Source organism: Lotus japonicus, chromosome 3 (genome assembly GCF_012489685.1).
Source record: "Lotus japonicus ecotype B-129 chromosome 3, LjGifu_v1.2".
Lineage (NCBI taxonomy): Eukaryota > Viridiplantae > Streptophyta > Magnoliopsida > Fabales > Fabaceae > Lotus > Lotus japonicus.
Window position 1 is genome coordinate 34,609,578 of NC_080043.1, and position 7,490 is coordinate 34,617,067.

Here is a 7,490-nt window from a genome sequence, read left to right on the forward strand (position 1 = left end):
TGCAGATATCTGATCATTGTACTTTTTTTATGCCAAATGGTATTAATGGGGAGCACAAGGGGTTCCCCAACCCTTAACAAAGAAACAGCGAACAGAGAAAAGAGAGAAAACAGGATGTAAAGGTACACTACCTAGCAAGATAAATCATCATCTTGAACAAACTCCTAACCCACATGACAAAATCCTAGAGCCATGAGCCAAACCATGGGAAATTCGTCCCATCCAAAGCCATTCTCGATCCATCAAACCATGTCCAAGTAGGATAAGCAACCAGCAGAGGCATAGATACCACAACTTAAACAAACTGAACATTGTTTATGTTTGCCAAAACTCACACTAAACTTCATTGTCAACTTAGGTGGAAGGAACCAACACTGAAATGAACCTTCGGATACCACCTGCATCATGCATCAGATTTTCATCCTCAAAGTCCTTAGAGTCCTGAAGACAAGAAAGAATAAACACAGTTTTAAGTTCCAAAATGTAGAAAACATTGCAGAGTTAAAGAAGAATAAGAAAAAAAATACATATGAAATGTATCACCCAAATTATTGATGTTCAGCACTTCAAAACTTAATGTCCATTTATATATAGGGTCTAGAATTAACCTGCACTGTCACTATAATAGCCACCACCTCGTCCACTGTAGGCGTAGGGAATTTCCCTGTTTAGTATTTTAATACAGTTAACGTGAGCTATTTTCGGCCAGTCTTCTCCTCTTACCTCGCATCGCTTCTGTAACTCAGGGCAATCGCGAATCTCCAGACTTTTCAGACCACTAAGGAATTGGATGGAGGTAGGAAGACACTTCAACTTAGGACACATGAAAATACTTAATTCCTGAAGAAAGCAAAGGTTTCCCAAGCAATCAGGCAAGCATTCTAGGTTTTTCATAGGAACCAATGTTAAGGATTTCAGGGCAGTCATATATTGTAAGGCCTCAGGGAAACCTTCCAGCTCTGGGAACATGCCAATGGTCAGCTCCTCAAGAGAAGTTAGGTATGAAGAACATGGTGATACATTGAACTTAGGGCACCCCACAATTTCTAATACCTTGAGAGACTGCAACACCTGCTGTAATTGGCCATCATCATCTGTTAATGACTTGAGATTCTCGCAATGTGATAAATACAGTTTCTGGAGAGCGTTCAGGTTAACTATTCCATTTTCAAGTAGCTCAAATTTAGAGCCTTGACAGTCACAAATGTCCAGTACCTTTAGAGAAGTAAGGTTTTGTAGCATCCCATCTGGAAAGCAAGTTAGATCATCAGTATATCTGAACTGAAGGGATTCAAGACTACCAAGTTTTTTAATTGAACTTAGTAAATCTTGATTGCATTTGCCTTGTATAGATAGACTATTGAGAGACGGAAGGCAAGGAAAGCCCAAGAAATTAGGACATTCAGTAATTCAAAGCTTTGAAAGGCTCGGCAACATGTTTTCGCCATCCTCCCTCGATAGCCTTATCAGGTTTGGCATATTCTCTAGTATCAGGGATTTCAGAGCTATGAAAACTCCATCAGTATAAGCCTCCTCGTTCAGGCATGTTACCTGACTCATCTTTCATAGACTTAGACTCTTTAGAGAAGGTAGTCTCCCGAACTGCGGAAGCTGCAAGCAAAAGTTGCAGTTCACAAGTTTTAAAGAATTTAAACATCTGAGAGAAGGACTAGTCATCCATTGTGGGAAATGAACTCCTCTATATTCGCTCACATGCAGAGTTTGAAGTTGTTGGACATTAGGTTGTAGCACTTCAAGAATTTACTCATCATTTTGGTGCTCTTTATCTGTCGCCCATCTGTCCCATGACAATGTCAAATGATTCAAGTGCTTACTCAGCATATTGGAATTTTTGGCATCTATGATGCTTTTTACTTTGTGCAGCTTCTTGATGTGAAGCTCTCCTTGAAGGTTCAGTTGTCCCAATTCTGCTTAATGGAGTCCTCTATTCTCTCCAACAATGTACATGCTCAAAGCCCTTAGGGAAGTCAATATCCCTATCTAAGGGGGCAGCCTTGATAGCTTGTGGCAGCCCTTCAAAGATAGATGTTGCAAAGCTTTCAAGCATATCAAACTATCAGGCAACTTTTCTAGATATCGACAATAGTCTAATTTAAAAATCTGCAAATTCCATAGCCTACCAATGGATTCAGGGAGAGTTGTAAGGAAACTGTTAGAAATATCCAAGTATCGCAGATATTTTAAATTACCGATTGAAGTTGACAAATATCTTCCTAGTCCCTTGCTCTCAAGCACCCGCAGATAATAACATTCCAATACCTGAGGTGAAAGTTGGTCAGTTCCAGGCATTATGCAGGTTTTCAAAGATTTAACTCGGTGCAACCGAGTTAAATCAACTCCCCTGGACATTTTTGGCCTAAAAATTGAGAGGTGGCGGATTCTTTCAGACATTTCAATGATACGATCATTGTATACATTGCAGCAAACATCCCCCATAACAGATTGGGCAAGATCATGCATAAGATCATGCATCTTAAAACTAGTAATCTTCCCAAATTCATCAGTAGTCACAATGTCTTGAAAAAAAGATCTCCAATGTAGTTCATTCCATACCTCATGGCCAACATCTTCCGCTTCCATTATTTCATTAGATGAAATAAATCCATTAGCCATCCAAAGTTCAATTAGAAATTGCTTGCTTATTATTTCGTCTTTGGGAAATAATGCACAGAAGGCAAAACATTGTCTCAATTTTACCGGCAAGTTCAAGTAGCTTAATCTCAAGGCTGGCATGACAGAGTTCTCACCTTGTAAACTCCACAATTTGCTTTCCTTGACATAGAGCCATTCCTTTTCCTCTCTTTTAAAGCGCAAAAGACTTCCTAGTGCTATTGATGCAAGTGGAACTCCCGAACATTTCTTCACTATCTCCTTCCCTATGACCACAAGCTCTACTTGCTCAGTCTCATTTGGTCCAAATGCTCGTTGTTTAAACAATTCCCAACAATCATTCTCAGATAGCTTCGATAATTCATGAGGAGGCACTGTTCCCATGATTGCTGCAACCTTTAAAAGACGAGTAGTGACCAAAATTGAAGAACCCTTTCCTCCACGAGCCAAGACAGATTTCAACCTTTGCCAATTCTCTTGGTCATCATCCCACACATCATCCAAAACAAGAAAATACCTTTTTCTCATAAGAAGATGCTGAAGTCTTCTTTGTAGTGGCTCTAGCTGCAAATCGTCACAGACTTTGTTACGACCAAGAATCAGAGAGGGAGAAAGAGGGAGAAGATCAGAGAGAATAGGTGAATAGAGAAGGGTTTCATTATCACATAACTATCAACAACATAACTATTCTACAAGGCCTAAGCCTATTTATATAGGCACCCCTAATATATCGTAACAGAATTTCCCATATGCTGATTCTATGATGGCTTTTGCCATTCTCTTCAAACTGAAATCTTCTGAAACACACACCCAAAGCCTTAGATCAAAGTGGTTGACTACCCTCTCGTGATTGAAGATAAGTTGGGCAAGTGTTGTTTTCCCAATTCCACCGGGACCTACTATTGGATAGACAGATAAGTTCTCAAGACTAGAAGCATTACTAGTCAACAAGTCTACAACTTTATCCTTATCTCCATCTCTTCCATAGATTTGATGTTGAGTAATGATTGAGGTGGTTTCGCGCCAGTCAAGGACTCCAGTTTTTCTCTCTGTGACCATCTCATTCAAATGAAACTTACTCCTTTCTTCAGCAATTTCATCTAATCTCTCTCTTATTCCCTTCATTTTATTGACCATTTTGTGTCGGAAAACAAGATTCTTGGGACGAAAAGAGGATAAGCAAGAGTTTTGCAAATTGTCCGATAGTCCACACTTGAATCCTTCATACTCTAATTTCAATGCTTCAGTGGCACACTCATCCAAGATGTCATCCAGGATGTAAGCTGCATCTGCTAACTTTTGCAACCAATCCTTTACAGCCCTGTTTGAGAATTGCCTCTCCTCAGCATCTTCGAGCGTAGCTTTGATTGCAGTGAGGGTTCTGGAAAGCCTGTTCAAGTTTTGATCAAAACCCAGAAATAGGCCAAGCTTCTTTTGCACAAGTGAGTTCAAATTCTCAAGCACAACTCCAAGCACAGCTTCTGCCATATTCTAACTCTGCAAAATAAAAATATAAAAGAGGCTAATGAACCAAGAGATTAACAAGAAATAGTTTTGTCCTAGACCTATCAAGTAAAAAAGTTGTCCATTTTTAACACAACGTTTGAATAATTAAAGTATAGATGCAGGAATAGTTTCTCATACACACTGATTGCTCTAAACACAATAAGCACCTGACTAAATCTAAATTCCATTTAATATCTAGTGCCAGATAACTGTTTATATATGCTGATATGCACATGCTCAATGCATATGAATATAAAAGAGGAAGGGAAATGCAGATGGCTTTCACATTTGTTGGTACAGGCCAATCAATTACTACTAACTCCAACTTCTCATCTCTCACCCTGTCTAATTGGGAAAAGAGCTCAACTCTTTCCATAAGCGTCTTTCCCCCATTAAAGATGGGTATGTCAAACTTTTGCCAGCACTTGTTTAATTTTTTGTTTAAACAAGGAACGACTACCTGGTCACTTCTAATTACAACTCTATCTTCTCTCAGAATGATTCCCTGGTCAGTTACAGGCTATACAATTGAATTTGTCAATTAATGCTCGGAAGTCTACAAGAACTAATTTGCTAGCTAGGACATTATGGTGCTTAACGTGTCAAGAGCTTGGTGAAAATTTCCACAATACAACAAATGTAAGACATGAAGTAGAGTGATAACTCTACAATCATAGACTTCTCAAATAGAGTGGAACTATAATTGCATGTGGTTTGATTCATTCATGGAAAATTGGATTCGCTGCAATTTGTATGGTATTGTGATAGGTATGGGCACTAAAGAAGAAAAAAAACTGATATTATTGAATTTCAAGATTATTTGAGAGAACCTACTCTCTCCCAAAAAAAATTACAAATGATTCTAAATACGATAATTGTAACATCCCCTATTTTCGGCCAACCTAATTAAAGTTCAGATTAATTATGTTAATTAAACTGTTTTTTTTTATATAAGCACTCCATCAAATTTCATCATATCAAATATTTTCTCCGTTCCTTTTTATAAGACTCCTTAAAAAAAATTTGGTGTCTCCTAACAGGCACGAATCCAGGTTAATAGTGGTGGGGGCATTTGCCCCCACTTGAATTTTAAAAAATATTATAAAGGTATATTAGAATATTAATATAATAAGTGTTATTATGTTACCATATGGTAGAAAATGCTCCCACAGAGTAGAAAATGTCCTCACAATATGATGTATTTACAAATTTTTAATAGTAATATTCTATATTTTTCATGTTATAAATTTATGTGTCATATTGCCTCCACAACAATAAATTTATGGATCCGTCACCGTCTCTTAATTTAAGATCCCTTATTATAGATTTTAGAAAAAAAAAATAGTAGTCTTTTACTCATGGCCTTGTATTTATTAAACTTTACCTCGGTGCCGCGACCTCATTTGGAGGGCTTGCTTGAAGATTCTGCCTACGCGGGGTGCCCTTCGTGCGCGAGGAATGGATGTTGATGAGCTTTGCCCTTGGTGTGATTCCTATCGTGAATCACCGGCCCACGTCCTGTTGTTTTGCCCGGTTATTAGCAGGTGGTGGTTTGCTTCTCCCTTGGGGCTGCGGCTGGAGCATGAGGTGGAGTTCCATAGTTTTGTTACTGAGCTTTTTAGCCGCGCGGATGAGGGAGTTAATACCTAGTTTTGTGAGCTTTGCTATGTCTTCTGGGAGGCGCGGAACAAACTGGTTTTTGATGGGACCCCGCCTGTTCTGAATCTTCTCCTCTCGCGAGCAGCTACCCTTGCAGCGCCTCCAGTGCCAGTTTTGTCGCCCCGCCAGCTTTCGTCCCCTCTGCAGGTTTGGCTCCGTCCAGCTCCAGATATCATAAAGATTAATTTTGACGCAGCGTGGGCCAAGAGTGGTGCTGCAAGTTACGGGTGTGTGGCCAGGAATGATGCTGGTGAAGTCTTAGCGGCTGCCACGAAGCCAGCGTTGCACGGTCTTTCCTCTCTACTAGCGGAAGCAGCAGCTTTCCGGTGGTGCTTGGGGTTGGCTTTGGAGCTGGGTTTCCGAGTAGTCACGGTTGAGACAGATTTCAAGGCACTCTTTGATGCTTGGAGTAAGCAAGGCAATGGATGTTCTTATTTATTTTCTATCATTTCTGATTGTAGAGACTTGAGTTGTTGTTTCGCTTCTTTTAGCTTTTCCTGTATTCGTAGAACTGGTAATAAGGTCGCGGACCACCTAGCGAAGCATGCTGGGGACTTCGGCGATTCGGTTTGGATCGATGAAGTTCCCATCTTCTTCATGCCTTTAGTTCTTGATGATGTAAGGGCCTCTGTGCCTACTTGATTTTCGCTTAATATATTTACCATATTTCAAAATAAAAAAAAATATCACTAGTAATTAATTCTCTTCAACACTTCTAATACATTCATTAAGGGTAAATAGGGAAGATTGAATAAACTATTATAAAACCAATACATTAAGGTAAATGTGTAAGATTGAATAAATTTTGTAAGACCAATACTTTAATTGACCTCATTACATGTTTTTTTAATAAGCGTAATTTTCTCAATGGTATCATATAATTAAGAACGAAGGAGTATAATTATAAATGTTTTCAATTGAAAATCACGTTCAGTGCATTGAAATTCGAAAATGCATGTTACAAAGCCTCGTAACGCGACATAACTAAAAACAACAAAACATAACTATATCCAACACAATTTTAATGCATAGTGATCCAAACATACGCTTTTAAAATGAATTACGACATTCGGTCTTATCAAATGAGTTTATTTGTTTTATAATAACAAATTTGGAGTTTGTAGTGCATTAATTACTTTTTTACAAATACTCTTATTTAATCGAATTTTCTTTTTCTTTTCACCCTCCTAAGAATTAATAATGCCTAAAAATTAATAAAAGTAAGTTAAGGACAATTTTGAAAGTTCAATAAAAGTAATTGAGAAAAATTTAATGCATTTAACTACTTTTTTTAGGGGTGTAATCGGACCGGATTGGTTCGGATTTAGAGTGTTTAAACGTCCGAACCATTCAATCATGTTCGATTTGGGTTGGTTCAGATTTTCTGATTTTTGCTTCTAAATCCGAACCAAACCAACCCGATCTCAATTGGATTGATTCGGATCGGATGGTTGGATTTGGAATACAACAATATTATATTATTTAAAACTTTGCACGAAAATTATTCTAAAAACGTGAAAAAATATAGAAAAATCTAACATTTCCAAAGAACAAAACATTCAATAATGACCAATCCATATAATCCAAATAAAACCAACATCTCCAATAAAAAGTATAAATAGGTATGTAATGAGCTGGAGTGTTTGGGCTGAATGTAAAAACTAATTCTCAATTCATTGGGTTGGTTCGGATTG

At 38.1% G+C, this 7,490-nt stretch overlaps 1 pseudogene; it reads right to left on the bottom strand.

Moving 5' to 3' along the window:
• Window positions 1-4,119, bottom strand: LOC130744025 (putative disease resistance protein RGA1; annotated as a pseudogene).
• Window positions 4,120-7,490: the final 3,371 nt, after the last annotated feature.